Below are 20,844 nucleotides of genomic sequence, written 5' to 3' on the forward strand. Positions count from 1 at the left end.
ACGACTCACTAGTAGAGCAATTGCCAATTGATGTAGGAGATAAAGACCCTTCAGAAGCAATTCAAGACTTGTCTATTGGCAAGATTCATCCAACGGAGGTGAAGGAAAGTACCTTGTCCATCCAAGTGGAAGCTTCTACCTCACGACAAGGTGAACCAAGAGTTGACATGGAGTCATCCACAAGTGGTACACACCAAGATGAAGAAAATGAGGAAGTACACCAAGATGAACCTCATCAACCTCCTTCTCCACCACGACAAGAGAACGACAACGTCAACAACAAAGAAGGCCAAGAGGAAGAACAAGATGGTGAAGAAGATGGTCCACCCAGACCTAAACAAAAGCTCTCACGAGTTCGAGCAAGAGTTTCACGAGACCATCCGTCGATCAAATCTTCAATGATATCCAAACTGGGAGAATCACTCGTTCTAAAACTCGTGTGGCTAATTTTTGTGAACATTATTCATTCATCTCTAGCATTGAACCCATGAAGGTTGAAGAAGAATTGGAAGATCCAAATTGGATAAATGCCATGCACAAAGAGTTACACAACTTTGAGAGAAACCAAGTGTGGACACTGGTCGAGAAGCCCAACAACAACCACGACATCATCGGTACCAAATGGGTGTTTCACAACAAGTAAGACAAAGATGGAAAAGTCGTTCGCAACAAAGCACGTCTCATCACCCAAGGCTACACTCAAGTCGAAGGTATGGACTATGGTGAGACATATGCCCCCGTTGCTAGATTTGAGTCCATCCGCATCTTACTTGCCTATGCTAATCACCATGATATTAAGTTGTACCAAATGGACATTAAAAGTGATTTTCTAAATGATGAAATTGAGGAGGAAGTTGATGTGAAACAACCTCCCGACTTTGTTAATCCTAAGAAACCCGACCATTTTTACAAAGTTCACAAAGCTCTTTATGGTCTTAAACAAGCTCCTAGAGCGTGGTATAAATGCTTGACCAAGTTTCTTATTGAAAAAGGCTTTGAGACTAGAAAAAATGATTCCACTCTTTTTACTAAAAGGGTTAATGGTGAATTATTTGTGTGCCAAATTTATGTTTATGATATCATATTTGATTCGACTAACCCTCATTTTAGTGAAAAGTTTGGAAAGCTAATGTCGGAGAAGTTTGAGATGTCTATGATGAGTGAACTCAAGTTCTTTCTTGGGTTGCAAATCAAGCAAACTAAGGTGGGTACCTTGTTTCCCAAACAAAGTATACCAATGACTTATTCAAGAAGTTCAACATGCAAGAATGTAAAGGTATGAATACACCCATGCCTACTAGTGGACATCTTGACTTGACTAAGGATGGAAAATCGGTTGACCAAAAGGTTTATTGCTCTACGATTGGTTCATTGTTATATCTATGTGCCTCCCATAGCGATATTATGCTAAGTGTGTGCATGTGTGCATGAGATCAAGCGCCCCCTAAAGAATGGCATCTTAAGGCCGTGAAAAGGATAGTGAGATGCTTAATTCATACACCAAATTTTGGCATTTGGTATCCTAAGAGGTCTTCTTTTGGTCTTGTTTGCTATTCTGACTCGGACTATGCCGGTGACAAGGTTGATAGGAAGTCCACTTCGGGTACTTATCAATTTCTTGCTAGATCTCTTGTGTCTTGGTCCTCCAAGAAACAAAACTCGGTATCCTTGTCTACCGCCGAAGCAGAATACTGTAACACCCTCGATGTGGCTATATCTCCCACGTGTCGAAGCACGACTTAGAGGCATAACCGCATTGAAGGCAATGTCGCAAGAGGGGTAATCTTTACACATCCCATGTACTGAATAAGAAAGAGGTACATAGTTGGATTACAATCGCCACATCACACAAATACATAAATAAGGCATTACATCAACCAGATACAATCAAGGTACGACTACGGAACCAAAATAAAGAAGACTACCCCTAATGCTACAGATCCCACTTCCTGCCATAGAGAATTTTGAATGGGGCCTTGCTCGAACTCGCTTGAAAGCTATTGTTGTAGGAGAACTCGGCATATGGAAGACAATCTTCCCACTTCATACCGGAGATAACGCAAGCCCTGAGCATATCTTCAAGAATCTAATTTACTCGCTCGACTTGGCCACTAGTTTGAGGATGAAAAGCTGTGCTGAAACAGATGTTGGTGCCCATGGCCTTCTGAAAAGAATCCCAAAACTTGGAGGTGAAGATGCTGCCACGATCTGAAGAAATCAACTGCGGAATGCCGTGCAGAGAGACAATTTGAGAGGTATATAACTCTGCCAATTGAGCTGTTGTGATGGATTCTTTGATAGGCAGAAAATGAGCCACTTTAGTGAGTTTCTCGATGACAACGAAGATAGCATCATTGCCACGCTTGGACTTTGGAAACCCAGTCACGAAGTCCATCTCAATGTGGTCAAACTTCCATTCTGGAATGGCAAGAGGTTGGAGGAGACCAGCTGGTCGTTGGTGTTCTGCTTTCACTCTTCTGCAGACATCACATTCATTCACGAACTAAGCAATCTCACACTTCATTCGAGTCCACCAATACGACTGCTTGAGGTCATGGTACATCTTTGTACTTCCAGGGTGAATAGAGAGTAGTGAATTGTGAGCCTCGCTCATAATGACTTTACGAAGGTCACCTTTAGGCACAACAATGCGATCCTCGAAGAATAGTGTATCTTTGTCATCAAGACGATAGCACTTGTACTTGGGTTGACTCTTGGCAACCCCAATCTTCACCTTCTTCACCATAGCATCAAGAAGTTGAGCTTCGCGAATCTGATCTTCCAAAGTAGGAAAGACTTGGAGGTTGGTGAGGAAACCTTGAGGAACAACTTGCAGATTGAGTTTGCGGAAAGCTTCACAAAGCTCGGGTTGGTAAGGCTTGAGAATCAAACTGTTGCAGTAAGCCTTCCTGCTCAATGTGTCAGCAATTACGTTGGCCTTGCATGGAGTATATTCGATACTCGGATTATACTCTTGAATCATTTTGACCCAACGAGTATGCCTGAGGTTGAGATTTGGCTGAGTGAAGATGTACTTAAGACTCTTATGATTAGTGAAGATGTCCACTTTTCGTCCCAATAAGAGATGTCTCCAAGTTAAAAGAGCATGGACAACTACCGCCAACTCGAGGTCATGAGTGGGGTAGTCTTCTCGTTGGGCTTCAACTGGCGAGAAGTATAGGCCACAACTTTCTTCTCTTGCATCAACACTGCACCAAGACCTTGAAGAGAAGCATCACAGAAGACCTCAAACGGTTTGGATTCATCAGGAGGAGTCAGAACTAGAGCAGTGACTAACTTCTCTTTCAGGGTGTTGAAAGCGATGTCACAATCAGGAGACCAGACGTACTTCACATGCTTTTGCAAGGGGTTGGAAAGAGGCTTCGCGATCTGTGAAAAGTTCTCAACGAACCTTCTGCAATAGCTCGCGAGCCCAAGGAAGCTGCGGAGTTGCTTCACATTCTAAGGTGGTTCCCAATTCACAATTGTATAAACCTTCTCAGGATTAACCGTTATGCCCTTGGCAGAGATGACATGCCCAAGGTAGAGAACCTCATCGAGCCAAAACTCGCACTTTGAAAACTTGGCATAGAACTGATGTTCTCTAAGCTTATCGAGCACCAAGCGCAAGTGCTTGGCATGATCTTCCTTGTTCTTGGAAAAAACCAAAATGTCATCGAGGTAGACCAAGGCGAACTCATTTGTGTAGGGGTTGAAGATGAAGTTCATCATGCGAGAGAATGTTGGAGGAGCGTTGACGAGGCCGAAAGACACAATAGTGTATTCATATGAACCATAGCTTGTTCTGAATGCTGTCTTGGGGATATCCTCTTCACGAATGCGAATCTGGTGATAGCCCATACGAAGATCAAGCTTGGAGAAAACTTTAGCACCTTTGAGTTGTTCGAAAATCTCATTGATGTTGGGAAGTGGGTACTTGTTCTTTATAGTCTTCTTGTTCAATGGACGATAGTTGGCACAAAGTCGGTCCGTTCCATCCTTCTTCTTCACAAAAAGAACTCCACAACCCCACGGAGAAGAACTAGGTCGGATGAGGCCCAAACGCTCTTGATGATCGAGCTGTTTCTTCAATTCCTTCAACTCTTTCGGTCCCAGCTTGTAAGGATGTTTGCAAACAGGTTCCGTGCCAGGCTCAAGTTCGATGACAAATTCAACTTACCGGTGTGGAGGCATTCCTAGGAGCTCTTCTAGAAAGACGTCTTGATATTCGCAAACGACCGGAATTTGAGAGATGGCATCTAGCTCATCCTTCTCATTGAGAGAAAACAGATGAATGGTATCATCCCTTGCGGCAAAGACAATTACATCCTCAGACGAATGAGTCAATTGAATCTGCCTGGCAGCACAATCAAGGTGAGCCTTGTGCTTAGAAAGCCAATCCATTCCAAGAATAAGATCAATATCCAAGTCACCTAGAACAATAGGAGAAGACAAGAACTTATAGTCACCCAATGTGATTGAAACATCCGGAATGCATACTCGAGAAGTCATTTGACGGGCCGGGGAGACAATAGCCAACGGTCTTGGCAACACTTGAGTAACAAAATCATGCTTGGATGCATAAGGTCTCGAGATGAAACAATGCGATGCACTAGTGTCAAAAAGAACTTTTGCTGGAATATCGTTAACAGGAAGGTTACCCATGATGACATCTGACGAGTCCTCTGCCTGAGCTGCATTCACCATGTTGACCTTGGCTTGCTTGGGGTTATGCTTGACCATAGCTGTACTTGCAGATCTCACAGGAGGAGGAGGAAGATGCCTCTAATTGAAGCATTTATTGGCATAGTGACCCTTCTATTGGCACTTGTTGCACGTGACCTTTGAAAGCGGACAGTGATATGGAGCACTTGATGTTGGAGCTTGAGACGAAGTCTTGTTCTGAAAGCCAGGGTTGGGTCGGTGGGAAGATCCACTGCCACCTTTGCTCTTCTGCTGATAAGGCTGACGGAACGGAGGAGGAGGAGGCAGCCAATACTTTTGCTGCTTAGCCACTTGAGTTGAGGAAGAAGGAGTAGCATCTCTGACTCGCTTCTTGGAAGCATCGCACTTCAGTTGGGCAGCCTCTTGTTTTAGTGCCATGTTGTAAAACTCATCGTACTTCTTGGGCTCAAAGAGGACGAGAGCTAGCTGGAGTTCTTCTCTAAGACCACCCCTAAACTGGTATATCATGCTCTTCTCGTCAGGGACGTCTTGCTTAGCAAAACGGACGAGCTTCTGAAACATGATGTTGTACTGGTAAACAGACAAAGAGCCTTGCTTTAGGTTGCGGAATTCCTCACGCTTGCTCTCAACAACACTCTGAGGAATGTGATGAGCTTTGAAGTCTTGATGGAATTCATCCCAGGTAATCACACGGCCTCCTCTGAAATCTTTGTATTGTTGAAACCATTCTGCAGCTTGGTCTTTGAGTTGGGAGGAGGCAAATTGACAAAGTCCTCAGGCCTAACGTTGCTCCACTCGAAATGCTTGCAGATATCCACAAGCCAATCATTAGCGTCTATTGCCTCAACACAGTTGCTGAACGTCTTTGGCTGGTTAGCGAGGAACTGGTTGAGTGTAGCAAATTGATTCTGATTGTTGCCATGGCCATGATTCCCTTGAGTGCGCTCTTGCAAGAGCTGCATGATCAGTTGCGTGTTTGCATTGGTAGCGGCCATCACAGCTTGCCATGCCTCCAGAGGTGGAGGTGGTGGTGGTAGATCAGGATTCGGAGTCGTGCGCATTGGAGGAGCCATCCTGAAGAGGGTGACATCCGTTAGCATCTTGATAGATAGATAATCAAGCTGAATCGAACGGATTGAAATTGCAACATATAGTCTTCACATCCGAACAAAATGAACGAATGCATTCCAATTGAAATGGTCACATTTCCATAAGTTGAGAAGCCACTTAGAATTGAGGTAGAAGAATAAAACAACAAGGTACGGACAAGAACAAATACTTGGTGAGGATTACCCAATCCCAAACCAAATATCCGTGGAAGAAGTACTAGAGCTACAAGAATTCCCACCTATGAAACTCCCGAACCTTTCCGGTTATGCAATCAGGTGTTGGGGATACATGGGAAGCATAATATCTCACCCAAAGCTAGCAAATCCTACATCCAGCTGTATCCATCCTTCAACACCAAGAACAATGTTCTCGTCACAAAACCATCGGAACGATTCCAAGATACCCGTGTGATCCTAAAAAGAGTCAAAACTCTACATCAAGATGCCTCACCAGAGCGATGAAGGGACTGAGGAGTAAAAAGAATTCCCATCTCTCCAATATATATAATCCTAAATGACTCAAAACATTTTTCTAGACTCAACAACGCCAGCGATTCGATCAAGCAGGGGGCTCCTAAGGTCGGGGAAGGCTCTGATTACCAACTTGTAACACCCTCGATGCGGCTATATCTCCTACGTGTCGAAGCACGACTTAGAGGCATAACCGCATTGAAAGCAATGTCGCAAGTGAGGTAATCTTCACAACAACCCATGTAAATAAATAAAGGGGAGAAGTACATAGTTGGCTTACACTCGCCACGTCACACAAATACATGAATAAGTCATTACATTCATCCAATACATTCAGGGTCCGACTACAGTACCAAAATAAAGATCAACCCCCAAATGCGACAAAGTCCCTGATCGCCCCAACTGGGCACCACTACTGATCATCTGGGAAAGAAACGTAGTAACGACGAGAGTCTTCATCGAACTCCCACTTGAGCTCAAACGCGTCACCTGGAGCGGAATCATCGGTCCCTGCATCTGGTTTTGGAAGGAATCTGTGAGTCACGGGGACTCAGCAATCTCACACCCTCGCGATCAAGACTATTTAAGCTTATAGGAAAGGCAAAGGTATGATGTGGAGCTGCAGCAAGCGACTAGCATATATGGTGGCTAACATACGCAAATGAGAGCGAGGAGAGAAGGCAAAGGCACGGTCGAACAACTATGATCAAGAAGTGATCCTAGAACAACCTACGTCAAGCATTACTCCAACACCGTGTTCACTTCCCGGACTCCACCAAGAAGAGACCATCACGGTAACACACGCGGTTGATGCATTTTAATTAAATTAAGTTTCAGGTTATCTACAACCGGACATTAACAAATTCCCATCTGCCCATAACCGCGGGCACGGCTTTCGAAAGTTCAAATCCCTGCAGGGGAGTCCCAACTTAGCCCATCACAAGCTCTCATGGTCAACGAAGGATATTCCTTCTCCCAAGACATTCCGATCAGACTCGGCATCCAGGTTACAAGACATCCTCGACAATGGTAAAACAAGTCCAGCAACACCGACCGAATGTGCCGACAAATCCCGATAGGAGATACACATATCTCGTTCTCAGGGCACACTCAGATAAGCAGTCCGTACAACTAAAACCAGCCCTCGGGTTTCCCCGAGGTGGCGCTACACGGGGCTCTAGTTTGGACCAACACTCAGAGGAGCACTGGCCCGGGGCAGGGGGCGGGGGGGGGGGGGGGTTAAATAAAGATGACCCTCGGGCTCCGGAAACCCATGGGAAAAAGAGGCTAGGTGGCAAATGGTAAAACCAAGGTTGGGCATTGCTGGAGGAGTTTTATTCAAGGCGAACTGTCAAGGGGTTCCCATTATAACCCAACCGCATAAGGAACACAAAATCCGGGAACATAACACCGATATGACGAAAACTAGGGCGGCAAGAGTGGAACAAAACACCAGGCATAAGGCCGAGCCTTCCACCCTTTACCAAGTATATAGATGCATTGAGATAAACAAGATAATATTGTAATATCCCAACAATAAACAAGTTCCAACAAGGAACGATCTCCAATCTTCACCTTCAACTAGCAACGCTATAAGAGGGGCTGAGCAAAGTGGTAACATAGCCAAACAACGGTTTGCTAGGACATGGTGGGTTAGAGGCTTGACATGGCAATTTGGGAGGCATGATAAGAAAGTGGTAGGTATCGTAGCATAGGCATAACAAAAGAACGAGCATCTAGCAAGCAAAGATAGAAGTGATTTCGAGGGTATGGTCATCTTGCCTGCAAAGTTCTCAGAGTTGTCTTGATCCTTGTAAGCATACTCAACAGGCTCCTCGTTCACGAACTCATCTCCCGGCTCTACCCAAACAAGAACAACAAGCAAAAAGGAGCACAATCAACCACGTGCAATGCTCAAGCAACATGATGCAAGCATGATATGATATGCGGGATGCGGTATGTGATGCATATGCATGGTTTGCAAAGGAATGCTTGAAACTGGCCTCAACTTGGGAAACCAAGAGTGCCACTGGAAAGTTGAGTTGATTTCGATTGAAACCGATATAAAGATCACCGGAATCGGATGCACGGTTTGGAAATGGCAAGCAAAACAAATATGGCACCAGTCTGTGATAATCAGCAAGTGACCAACTAAATGCATCAAGTTAAATATGCTACAGCACTCAAACATAGCAACAAAATACATTGCAGGGATCCACTCATGATGCTTGACAAAAGATGAACACTGAGCTATGGCTAATTCACTCATTAATAGGTTCAAACAAGCATGGCAAAAGTGCAAATGATAGCAGGTTTCAGACAGTGAAATTAACACAAGTCTGGAATTTAACATCAGGAAGCATACTTTAGAGCATGATAACTACATGCTACAGAACATATCATGGAAAAGCAAGGCATGGCATGAAGCTACTCAAAGCATATAACAAAAGTCCCTTAGTGACCATGAGACAAAAGGGATCAGAGGGTACACTTGCAAGCATGTGAACATAGCAAAAACATAAACACATTCAGACTTAGTGAAAAAACTGGAGCATGCAAAACAGATTAGTAAGTAGGCATGTTTACGAGCTCGATGCACTCACTACGAGGCATTGCACGACAAACTAGGAATACACCCAGCAAGAAGACATGGCATAGAAGCTAGACATGGCAAGAACAACATCATAGCATGTATGGATCAACAACAACAAGCTTGGCAAAATTGCTAACCAAGTTAACAATCTGCCAGGAACATCTTATAGCAAAAGTAGAGCTTGATTGACTCAAGCTAGGGTGCTCCATAATTGCAAACAAAAACATGGATGGAAAGAGCACAATATTATCTACAAAATATCCTTACTGATCATCCTCAAAACAGGCACGGATCACTAGGAAACAACATGAACATATGGCATAAAGACAAAAACAGGACAAGGACTTAGTTAAATTCTAAGTCCCTGAAAACAGCATCACCGAGTAAGCTACTTTGCATGCTTGTGCTAGTCACCACAAAGATCACAAAAATACATGGCATACACCCCTGTAAAGATGGCATGGCATATAACAAAACACATGTAGGGCTCAGGATCATAGCATGCACACATTAATCATGGAAAAAAAATGACAAAAGGCCATTTGCTGAAACAGATCTGACATATTCCTCACATAGCCCTCTTCCAATAGCATTTCGGGCATCAAGATGAGCTCAAATGAAAATGATGCAATGAGATGAAATGATCTACTCGTCGAGACGAACATTTTGATAAGCTACACGCACGAATCGAAGCTACGGATGCAGAGTTATGGCATGTCAAAGAATGCAAGAAAATTAGGGTTTGGAGGGGAAAAAGTCAACCGAAATTCCATATCTGAGATTTGCACGCAATCCGAGGTTCGTCAGGGTTCCTGTTCGCCGGAGTGGACGGAGCTCGCCGGAGTTGCGAGGAAGCCGGGGCGGAGGAAGAGGAAGCCGAGGCGGAGGAGGCGACGCCGGCGCGGACGGCGAGGGGTGGCGCTCGGCCGGAGCGCTGCGGCGGCCAGCGGTGAGGTCGCTCGCGGCGGCCGGCGACAGAGGCGGCGTGGCGGCGAGAGGAGGCGGCGGGGCGCTAGGTCGCCGTGGGTGATGAAGAAGATGGCGCGGGCGGCGGGAGGAGATGGGCCGGGGAGGGCCCGCCGTGGGCTCTCCGGGCCTCGGTGTGGGGACGGCCGGCGGCGCCACATGGCAGCCTGCCACTGGTGCGGGGCGGCGGCGTGACGTGTCCGGCTAGAAACGGACACGTCCGGCGGCGGCGCGAGCGAATCTAGGGTTTTAGGGGGGTGTTTTGACCCCGAATTTTTGGAGGAGGGGCTATAAATAGAGGTAGGAGGAGCTAGGAGACTCCAAATGAGGTGCGGTTTGTGGCCACGCGATCGTGATCGAACGATCTAGATGATAGAAGGGGTTTAGGTGGGTTTTGGGCCAAATTGGAAGGGTGTTGGGCTGCAACACACACGAGGCCTTTTCGGTCCTTCGGTTAACAGTTGGAGTATCAAACGAAGTCCAAATGGCATGAAACTTGACAGGTGGTCTACCGGTAGTAACCCAAGGCCGCATGACAAGTCTCAGTCCAATCCGAAAATGTTTAACCCCCACACACGAAAAGAGGTAGAAAGGACTACCGAAGGACATAGGAGCGCCGGAATGCAAAACGGACAACGGGGAAAATTCTCGGATGCATGAGACGAACTCGTATACAAATGCAATGCACATGATGGCATGATAAGAGATGCATGACAAAGACGAAACACACGGAGACAAAAACCCAACAACATGGAAATAATATAACTTAGGGCCGGAAACGGCAAGAGTTGGGATACATATAAGGTATATTACATCCGCACATCTCTTATTTTTTGCGGACGAACCTCGGATTGCGTGCAAATCTCAGATCTGGAATTTCGGTTGACTTTTCCCCCTCCAAACCCTAATTTTCTTGCATTCTTTGACATGCCATAACTCTGCATCCGTAGCTCCGATTCGTGCGTGTAGCATATCAAAATGTTCGTCTCGACGAGTAGATCATTTCATCTCATTGCATCATTTCATTTGAGCTCATCTTGATGCCCAAAATGCTGTTGGAAGAGGGCTATGTGAGGAATATGTCAGATCTGTTTCAGCAAATGGCCTTTTGTCATTTTTCCATGATTAATGTGTGCATGCTATGATCCTGAGCTCTACACGTGTTTTGTTATATGCCATGCCATCTTTACTGGGGTGTATGCCATATATTTTCGTGATCTTTGTGGTGACTAGCACAAGCATGCAAAGTAGCTTACACGGTGATGTTGTTTTCAGGGACTTAGAATTTCACTAAGTCCTTGTCCTGATTTTGTCTTTATGCCATATGTTCATGTTGTTTCCTAGTGATCCGTGCCTCTTTTGAGGATGATCAGTAAGTATGTTTTGTAGATAATGTTGTGCTCTTTCCATCCATGTCTTTGTTTGCAATTATGGAGCACCCTACCTTGAGTCAATCAAGCTCTACTTTTGCTATAAAATGTTCCTGGCAGATTGTTAAATTGGTTAGCAATTTTGCCAAGCTTGTTGTTCTTGATCCCTGCATGCTATGATGTTGTTCTTGCCATGTCTAGCTTCTATGTCATGTCTTCTTGCTGGGTGAATGCTTAGTTTGTCATGCAATGCCTTGTAGTGAGTGCATCGAGCTCGTAAACATGCCTACTTGCTAATCTGTTTTGCATGCTCCAGTTTTTCACTAAGTCTAAATCTATTTATGTTTTTGCTATGTTCACATGCTTGCAAGTGTATTCTCTGATCCATTTTGTCTCATGGCCACTAAGGGACTTTTGTTATATGCTTTGAGTAGCTTCATGCCATGCCTTGCTTTTCCATGATATGTTCCTGTAGCATATAGTTATCATGCTCTAAAGTATGCTTCCTGATGTTAAATTCCAGACTTGTGTTAATTTCACTAAGTCTGGAACCTGCTATCATTTGCACTTTTGCCATGCTTGTTTGAACCTGTTAATGAGTGAATTAGCCGTAGCTCAGTGTTCATCTTTTGTCAAGCATCATGAGTGGATACCTGCCATCTATTTTGTTGCTATGTTTGAGTGCTGTAGCAATTTAACTTGATGTATTTAGTTGGTCACTTGCTGATTATCACAGACCAGTGCCATATTTGTTTTGCTTGCCATTTCGAAACCGTGCATCCATTCCGGTGATCTTTATATCGATTTCAACCGAAATCAACTCACCTTTACAGTGGCACTCTTGGTTTCCCAAGTTGAGGCTGGGTTCAAGCATTCCTCTGCAAACCATGCATATGCATCACATCCCGCATCCCGCATATCATACCATGCTTGCATCATGTTGCTTGAGCATTGCACGTGGTTGATTGTGCTCCTTTTTGCTTGTTGTTCTTGTTTGGGTAGAGCCGGGAGACAAGTTCGTGAACGAGGAGCCTGTTGAGTACGCTTATGAGGATCAAGACAACTCTGAGAACTTTGCAGGCAAGATAACCATACCCTTGAAATCACTTCTATCTTTGCCTGCTAGATGCTCATTCTTTTGCTATGCCTATGCTACGATACCTACCACTTGCTTATCATGCCTTCCAAATTGCCATGTCAAGCCTCTAACCCACCATGTCCTAGCAAACCATTGTTTGGCTATGTTACCACTTTGCTCAGCCCCTCTTATAGCGTTGCTAGTTGCAGGCGAAGATTGGAGATCGTTCCTTGTTGGAACTTGTTTATTGTTGGGATATCACAATATTATCTTGTTTATCTTAATGCATCTATATACTTGGTAAAGGGTGGAAGGCTCGTCCTTATGCCTGGTGTTTTGTTCCACTCTTGCCGCCCTAGTTTCTGTCATATCGGTGTTATGTTCCCGGATTTTGCGTTCCTTACACGGTTGGGTTATAATATAATGGGAACCCCTTGACAGTTCGCCTTGAATAAAACTCCTCCACCAATGCCCAACCTTGGTTTTACCATTTGCCACCTAGCCTCTTTTTCCCTTGGGTTTCTGGAGCCCGAGGGTCATCTTTATTTAAACCCCCAGGCCAGTGCTCCTCTGAGTGTTGGTCCAAACTAGAGCCCCGTGCAGCGCCACCTCGGGGAAACCCGAGGGGTGGTTTTTGTTGTACAGACTGCTTATCTGAGTGTGCCCTGAGAACGAGATATGTGCAGCTCCTCTCGGGATTTGTCGGCACATTTGGGCGGTGTTGCTGGACTTGTTTTACCATTGTCGAGGATGTCTTGTAACCTTGATGCCGAGTCTGATCGGAATGTCTTGGGAGAAGGAATATCCTTCGTTGACCGTGAGAGCTTGTGATGGGCTAAGTTGGGACTCCCCTGCAGGGATTTGAACTTTCAAAAGCCGTGCCTGTGGTTATGGGCAGATGGGAATTTTTTAATGTCCGGTTGTAGATAACCTGAAACTTAATTTAATTAAAATGCATCAACCGCGTGTGTTACCGTGGTGGTCTCTTCTCGGCGGAGTCCAGGAAGTGAACACGGTGTTGGAGTAATACTTGATGTAGGTTGTTCTAGGATCACTTCTTGATTATAGTTGTTCGACCGTGCCTTTGCCTTCTCTCCTCGCTCTCATTTGCGTTTGTTAGCCACCATATATGCTAGTCGCTTGCTGCAGCTCCACATCATACCTTTGCCTTTCCTATAAGCTTAAATAGTCTTGATCGCAAGGGTGTGAGATTGCTGAGTCCCCGTGACTCACAGATTCCTTCCAAAACCAGATGTAGGGACCGACGATACCGCTCCAGGTGATTCGACAGAGCTCAAGTAGGAGTTCGATGAGGACTCGGGATGATACTATGTTTCTTTCCCAGATGATCAGTAGTGGTGCCCAGTTGGGGCGATCGGGGACTTTGTCGCATTTGGGGGTTGATCTTTATTTGGGTACCGTAGTCGGACCCTGAGTGTATTGGATGAATGTAATGACTTATTCATGTATTTGTGTGACGTGGCGAGTGTAAGCCAACTATGTACCTTTCCCATTTATTTATTTACATGGGTTGTTGTGAAGATTACCTCACTTGCGACATTGCTTTCAATGCGGTTATGCCTCTAAGTCGTGCTTCGACACGTAGGAGATATAGCCGCATCGAGGGCGTTAAAAATTTACCTTTCAATGCTACGGATCATTTTGCACCCTAACCCTGAAAATTTGCTCCTCTCGCCGCCGGACGTGTCCGAATTGGGCAGGACACGTCCGCCCGCCGCCGCCGACCAACGGGACGCCGCTATGTCAGCCCGCGTCGCCCCACATCGCCGCCGCCGCCTGAGGCCCTCTAGGCCCGCGGGAAGCCCCCGAGGCCCATCTGCACTTCGCCTCCACCCGCCTTCGTCCTCCCCGCGCCCGGCGCCGACTCCGCCCATGCACCGCCGCACTTTGCCCCAAGACTGTTGCGCCAGGTGTCGTCCAGTTATTCGCTGTTGTTGCCTTGTCTTTTGCTTGCGTGTTGCATCTTGCCATGTCATCATCCGCATTGCATCATCATGTTTTCAAAACTTGCATCCGTCCGGGTTCCCCCAGTTCCGTCCGTTGTTTGTTCTGAGCCCAGACACACTTGCACGCGCCCGCGGCACGTCTGAAATAGTATTTTTTAAGTGGCCGGAAAATGTTCTCGGAATGGGTTGAAAGTTGGCAAGCGGTGTTGTTATGTTGTAGGTAGACGGCCTGCCAAGTTTCTTCGCATTCGGAGTTCATTTGACGCCCAAAGATTTACTATAGCGACATTATAGTTGGTCAAACGTCGGATGTTTTCGGTCTCCGGAAACAGTCGCCGGGCCTTTCTCTCTTCTCTTTTCTCAGCCTGAGGCCTTCTGCATAGTCCACTACCTAGCGCCAGGCCCAACCTAACCTCTCTCGTCAGCCCGCGGCCCTCCTCGTGCGCGCGTCCGAGAAACTGTCCCGGACCCTACCCGGACAGTCGTCACCATTGGATTCGGATCATCCCCAAACATCTACAAAAGATCACCGTTTTCTCATTTGGACTTCCTAGTCTATTTTTCTCGACTGCTCGATTTTATTTGGAGGGAAGGAGTAGCCCCTAAACTAATCTACCTGCTATATAACCGGACCAACCCTAAATTTCAGGGAGTTGTCCCATCCGATCCATCACCGCGCCGCCACTCCACCTCGTCTCTCCTTCCACCTTGGGATCTTCCCAGATCCAAATCCTCCCGCCTCCGAACCAACCAGCAACCGATTCCCCTGCCCGTACTCCTCACCGCGCCTACAGCTCCCCGCCGGAGCAGGCAACCGGACCACCACCGGGCTGCACCTCTCCTTCCCTTCTCCCCCTATGGTTTTCTCTCCATCCCCTTCGATCTCTCTCACGATCTCCCTCTCTCTTTGTACTTCATCGCTGCAGGAACGGCCGCCGCTCACGGTGCGCCCGCCTCAGACCCTGAGCAGGAGCCCGAGTCTTCCTCCTCCTCGTCCCCGTGCCCGTGGCAGCAGAGCACTCCGGCCTCCCTCGCCTTTCCCCGCGGCACCGAAGCCCCGCGTCCAAGCCCTGCAAGTCCCGCACCTTCAGCAGCGAGCACCTGCGCCTTGGGCTGCCTTCGCCCCCTGCCGCTGCAAGATCCGGCAAGTCCAGTGCTTCCCCGACCTCGTCGCGTCTCCAACCGCATGCTCCGTCGTGCTGTCTGTCTTCTTCATCGACGAACAACGCCGCCATCTTCTGCGTCAGGAGGACGCTCGAACCTCCTCTGCTTCCCGCTCGTCCGCACGTGACCGCATCGACCTCCCCTGCTCCGTTCATCGCTGTCTCTGCCAGACCCGGCGAGTTCCAGCACCCCGACCTCGTCCCTGACTCCAGTCCACCGCCGTCGTTCAAGTCCCACCTCGCCGTGGCTCTGCTTCATGCACCGTGGCTCTGCTTCATGCGAACCGAGAATGAGCGAGACGACCGATCGCGTTAACCAGCGCCAGTGCGTGGGTCGTGCCCAGCTCCACTATCGAGCAGGCCCCTCTGCTGCACTGCGCGCTGAGGCCCAGCCACTGGCCAGATCCGGCCCAGTGAGGTGAATACGCGCCCAGCCTCCCATGTGCACTATTGGGCCGGCCTCTGATTCGGCCCGTTATGTTTTTTTCAGTTCTGGAGGTTTTTCCTAATTATCCACAGAATTGCATTTTTACAGAAAAGACACTCATGTTCATACATTTAATATCTCACAAACTAAGCATCGCATGTAAAAACTTTAAATATGAAATATGACTAGAATTTCATCTAGTTTCATAATATGCAACTTTCAACCATGTTTAAGATGCTTAAAATGTTGTTTGACTAAATTTTGCTCATATGCCATGTTAAAATGCTTTAACTCATAACTAAATAACCGTAGCTCCAAATTTAACAAACTTTATATGTAAATGGGGTAGAAAAATGCCTATTTTTAACATGGTGAGATTGCTTTGCATGTTTAACAAATCTAAAATATGGTTTAGGGCAGAACTGTAGCAAACCTAGAATATTGCACATGAGGTTTTTCCGAACATGTTGTTTGTTGTTGCGACCTCTTTTAAACTTGCCTAGATAGGTAGTTTTCCTTTTGCTCGAACTCTTGTCATGTTAATCAACATTTAATATTGTTGGGTAAATAAATGAGAGGAACTAAATAATTGATGTGGTGTTTCATCAATATGTAACGAAGTTGCATATTGAGCTCCACTTAATTTGTAGGATTGCTTGAGCACTTTGCCATGCCATGCATAATTAAACCGGACATGCATCATACTTGGTTGTGCATCATGCCATGATTATGTGGTGGTTGTTTACTATGTGGTTTGCTTCTTTCCGGTGTTCTTCTTCGGGTTGGTTCCAATAATGTCGTGTTTGTGAGGATCCATTCGACTACGTCCGTTTGTCTTCTTCATGGACTCGTTCTTCTTCCTTGCGAGATCTCAGGCAAGATGACCATACCCTCAAAATCACTTCTATCTTTGCTTGCTAGATGCTCGCTCTATTGCTATGCCTATGCTACGATACCTACCACTTGCTTATCATGCCTCCCATATTGCTGAGCCAAGACTCTAACCCACCTTGTCCTAGCAAACCGTTGTTTGGCTATGTTACCGCTTTGCTCAGCCCCTCTTATAGCGTTGTTAGTTGCATGTGAAGATTGGAGTTTGTTCCTTGTTGGAACATGATTATTGTTGGGATATCACAATATCTCTTATTGTAATTAATGCATCTATATACTTGGTAAAGGGTGGAAGGCTCGGCCTTATGCATGGTGTTTTGTTCCACTCTTGCCGCCCTAGTTTCCGTCATACCGGTGTTATGTTCCTTGATTTTGCATTCCTTACACAGTTGGTTTATAATGGGAACCCCTTGACAGTTCGCCTTGAATAAAACTCCTCCAGCAAGGCCCAACCTTGGTTTTACCATTTGCCACCTAGCCTTTTACCTTGGGAGTCGCACATCCCGAGGGTCATCTTTATTGTAACCCCCCCCCCCGGGCCAGTGCTCCTCTGAGTGTTGGTCCAAACTAGAGCCCCTTGCAGCGCCACCTCGGGGAAACTTGAGGGTTGGTTTTAGTTGTACGGATTGCTCATCTGGTGTGCCCTGAGAACGAGATATGTGCAGCTCCTATCAGCATTTGTCGGCACATTAGGGCAGCTTTGCTGGACTTGTTTTACCATTGTCGAGATGTCCTGTAACCGGGATTCCGAGTCTGATCGGGTTGTCTTGGGAGAAGGAATATCCTTTGTTGACCGTGAGAGCTTGTGATGGGCTAAGTTGGGACACCCTTGTAGGGTTTTGAACTTTCAAAAGCCGTGCCCGTGGTTATGGGCAGATGGGAATTTGTTAATGTCCGGTTGTAGAAAACCTGAAACTTAACTTAATTAAAATGCATCAACCGTGTATGTAGCCGTGATGGTCTCTTTCTGGCGGAGTCCGGGAAGTGAACACGGTGTTGGAGTTATGCTTGAACGTAAGTAGTTTCAGGATCACTTCTTGATCATTTCTAGTTCACGACCGTGCCTTGCCATCTCTTCTCGCTCTCTTTTGCATAAGTTAGCCACCATATATGCTAGTGCTTGCTGCAGCTCCACCTCATACCTTTTCCCTACTCATAAGCTTAAATAGTCTTGATCGCGAGCGTGTGAGATTGCTGAGTCCTCGTGACTCACGGATTACTTCCAAACCCAGTTTGCAGGTGCCGATGATACCATGCAGGTGAAGCAACCGAGCTCAAGGAGGAGCTTGAGGAAGATCATGTTCGTTGTGTTGTTTCGTTTCAGTTGATCAGTAGTGGAGCCCAGTTGGGGCGATCGGGGATCTATAGCATTAGGGGTAGTCTTCTTTATTTTGGTTCCGTAGTCGTACCTTGATTGTATCTGCTTGATGTAATGCTTTATTCATGTATTGTGTGAAGTGGCGATTGTAATCCAACTATGTACCTCTTTCTTATTCAGTACATGGGATGTGTAAAGATTACCCCTCTTGCGACATTGCCTTCAATGCGGTTATGCCTCTAAGTCGTGCTTCGACACATGGGAGATATAGCGGCATCGAGGGTGTTACAAATACATTGTCGCCGGTTCATGTTGCGCTCAATTACTTTGGATGACCCAAACTCCTAAGGATTATGGGATCTATGTGAAACATGTTCCATTGCTGTGTGACAATGAAAGTGCCATTAAGATTGCTCATAATCACGTGCAACATTCTTGAACTAAGCATATTGAAGTTCGTCATCATTTCATTCGAGATCATGTTGATAAAGGGGACATTGATCATAAGCATGTTCGTATCGATAAGAAATTGGTGGATATATTCACCAAACCGCTTGATGAGAAAGCATTTTGCCGTTTGAGAGGTGAATTGAACATCATTGATGCTTCAAACTTGGAGTAGAAACTCCATTTGGATCCATGCAAGGCATGAGCCTTTGACTAATCCTTGATATTTCTCTTATGATGGTGATCATATGTCTTGGATATATTTGCACCCTTGCATGCTATATAACCCTTGTAGGTACTTGGATAAATCTAAATCTATGAGATTGAAACTCACTCATATCTTGAGCAATCTCTACTTCACCAGGTCGCTACAATATGGTGGTTGAGACAAGGAAGCATGAAACCTTTCAACATATCCTTCGACAATTTTTCTATATCAAATTTCATTTGGTATCAAATTTCAAGATTGTCATTTTTGATACACAAGAGCTCTTCCTTGCAAGTAACCCATGTAGGTAGATGAACTCAAACTTCAAGTGGTGCTTCCAACCATTAGCTACATCAACCTTGAGCATGCACAAGTTCAACTACATGATCAAGTTCAACACCACCACCCAAGGTATGTCATTCCATCTTAGAGAAGCTTTACCACAAGTCATGGGTCAAAGCAGCTAAACAAGATGTGAATACATCAAAATGCTTAAACTAAAAATGTCAACCCCATTTTGAGCTTAAACTATGAGTATGACCTACAATCAAGTGTTCTCACTTGACTCCTCAGTCAATATACTCTAACATAGGTGACTTTGCCACCGACCAATTCTATAGGAAGTTCTCTAGTGCTTTTTGTGTTCCTGCATTAGTCGGTTGCATGTTTGTTTCTTTTTTCAAAACAAACTTCATCTAGATTTCTTTATTTTCTCTGTTATGTTCTTCATTCCCTGCATCCAATTCATTGCAAATATTTAAGTTAATTCCTTGCATATCTTTGTGAGATCTTATTTGCCTAGCGAGATGAGATGACAATTGTTTTCTCTCTGTGTTGAATTCGGCCTCACCGATTTGTTCTTCTTTGCTAAACCGAAACAACTCCGTGTTACCGATTCCAATGCTGAGAAGACACTTTGCCATTTGCATCCTGCATATTTATTCCAGCTCCACTCAATGATTCTTGTCCTCTACCTGCACCACATCCTTTATGCTGCTTTCACTACAAAAAAATACACTTCCGTGATGATACGTGTTTGTCACAGTAGGTCGCTTTTTTTTGTCATGCATGTACATCCATGACAAATTTATGACAGAATCAAGATAGTCATACATGTGCTATCGTAGAAGTGTTCCATGACATTACCAAAATTATCATCACGGAAGTGTCCACTTCCATGACGATAAATCACGCGTCACAGAAGTGCTTTCGTCAAGGGTGACCGACACATGGCATCCACCGTAACGGAACGCCGTTAAGCTATCAGGTCGGGTTTTGGATCGGATAACCCGTTAACAGCGCCGACCAATGGGGATTTTCCACGTGTAAAATCATCATTGGCTAGAGGAAATATGTGTCAGCTCGTCAGTGGGTCAGATAGGCGCCTATGATATGTCGACACGTGGCACGGCCCAATAGTGGCCCATTTAGCTTACAAAGCCGGCCCGTTTGACTTAGTCAAAAGTTAACGGGCTGGCCCATGAAAAGCCTGTTAACGGTCTCTTCGCAAATAGCCCATTTTTCGGCCCGTTAACTCACGGCCCATTAGACCCTAAAGGAAATCGGCCCAACAACATCATGTGGGCCATCGAATATAATACCAGCCCATTTCACTTTCGGCCCATGTATGGCCCATGACGTCTTTCGGCCCATATGAGGCCTTCGTATCTTTCGGCCCATTACAGGCCCACGGTGACTCTAGCCCATAATGAATAGTAATTTTCTTTATACCCGTTAACGGACCGTGATTTACATGGGCTGTTTCCAGCCCGTGTTAGCTTTCGGCCTATTGAGGGCCCATACTTTCTTGGGCTCCTTTCCGGCCCTCGATTACTTCCGGCCCATTACTGGCCTGTTCCCCTAATGGGCCAAATTCGGCCCATGGCAAGAGTCGGCCTGTTACTGGCCTGTTCCACTAATGGGCCAAATTTGGCCCATGGCAAGAGTCGGCCCATTACTGGCCTGTTACCCTAATGGGCCAAATTCGGCCCATGGCAAGAGTCGGCCCGTTTCGGGCCTGTTAACCCGTTGCGCCGTTTCTGGCCCGTCATATACTCTGGCCCATTAACGACCCGTTATGCCTGTGACAGAATTAAGCCTTTGTTGTCCTACGGCCTGTTAACGGCCTATTACCGTGCTGGGTCAATACC

The sequence above is a fragment of the Triticum aestivum genome, chromosome 3A (assembly GCF_018294505.1).
Source record: "Triticum aestivum cultivar Chinese Spring chromosome 3A, IWGSC CS RefSeq v2.1, whole genome shotgun sequence".
NCBI classification, from domain to species: Eukaryota; Viridiplantae; Streptophyta; class Magnoliopsida; order Poales; family Poaceae; genus Triticum; species Triticum aestivum.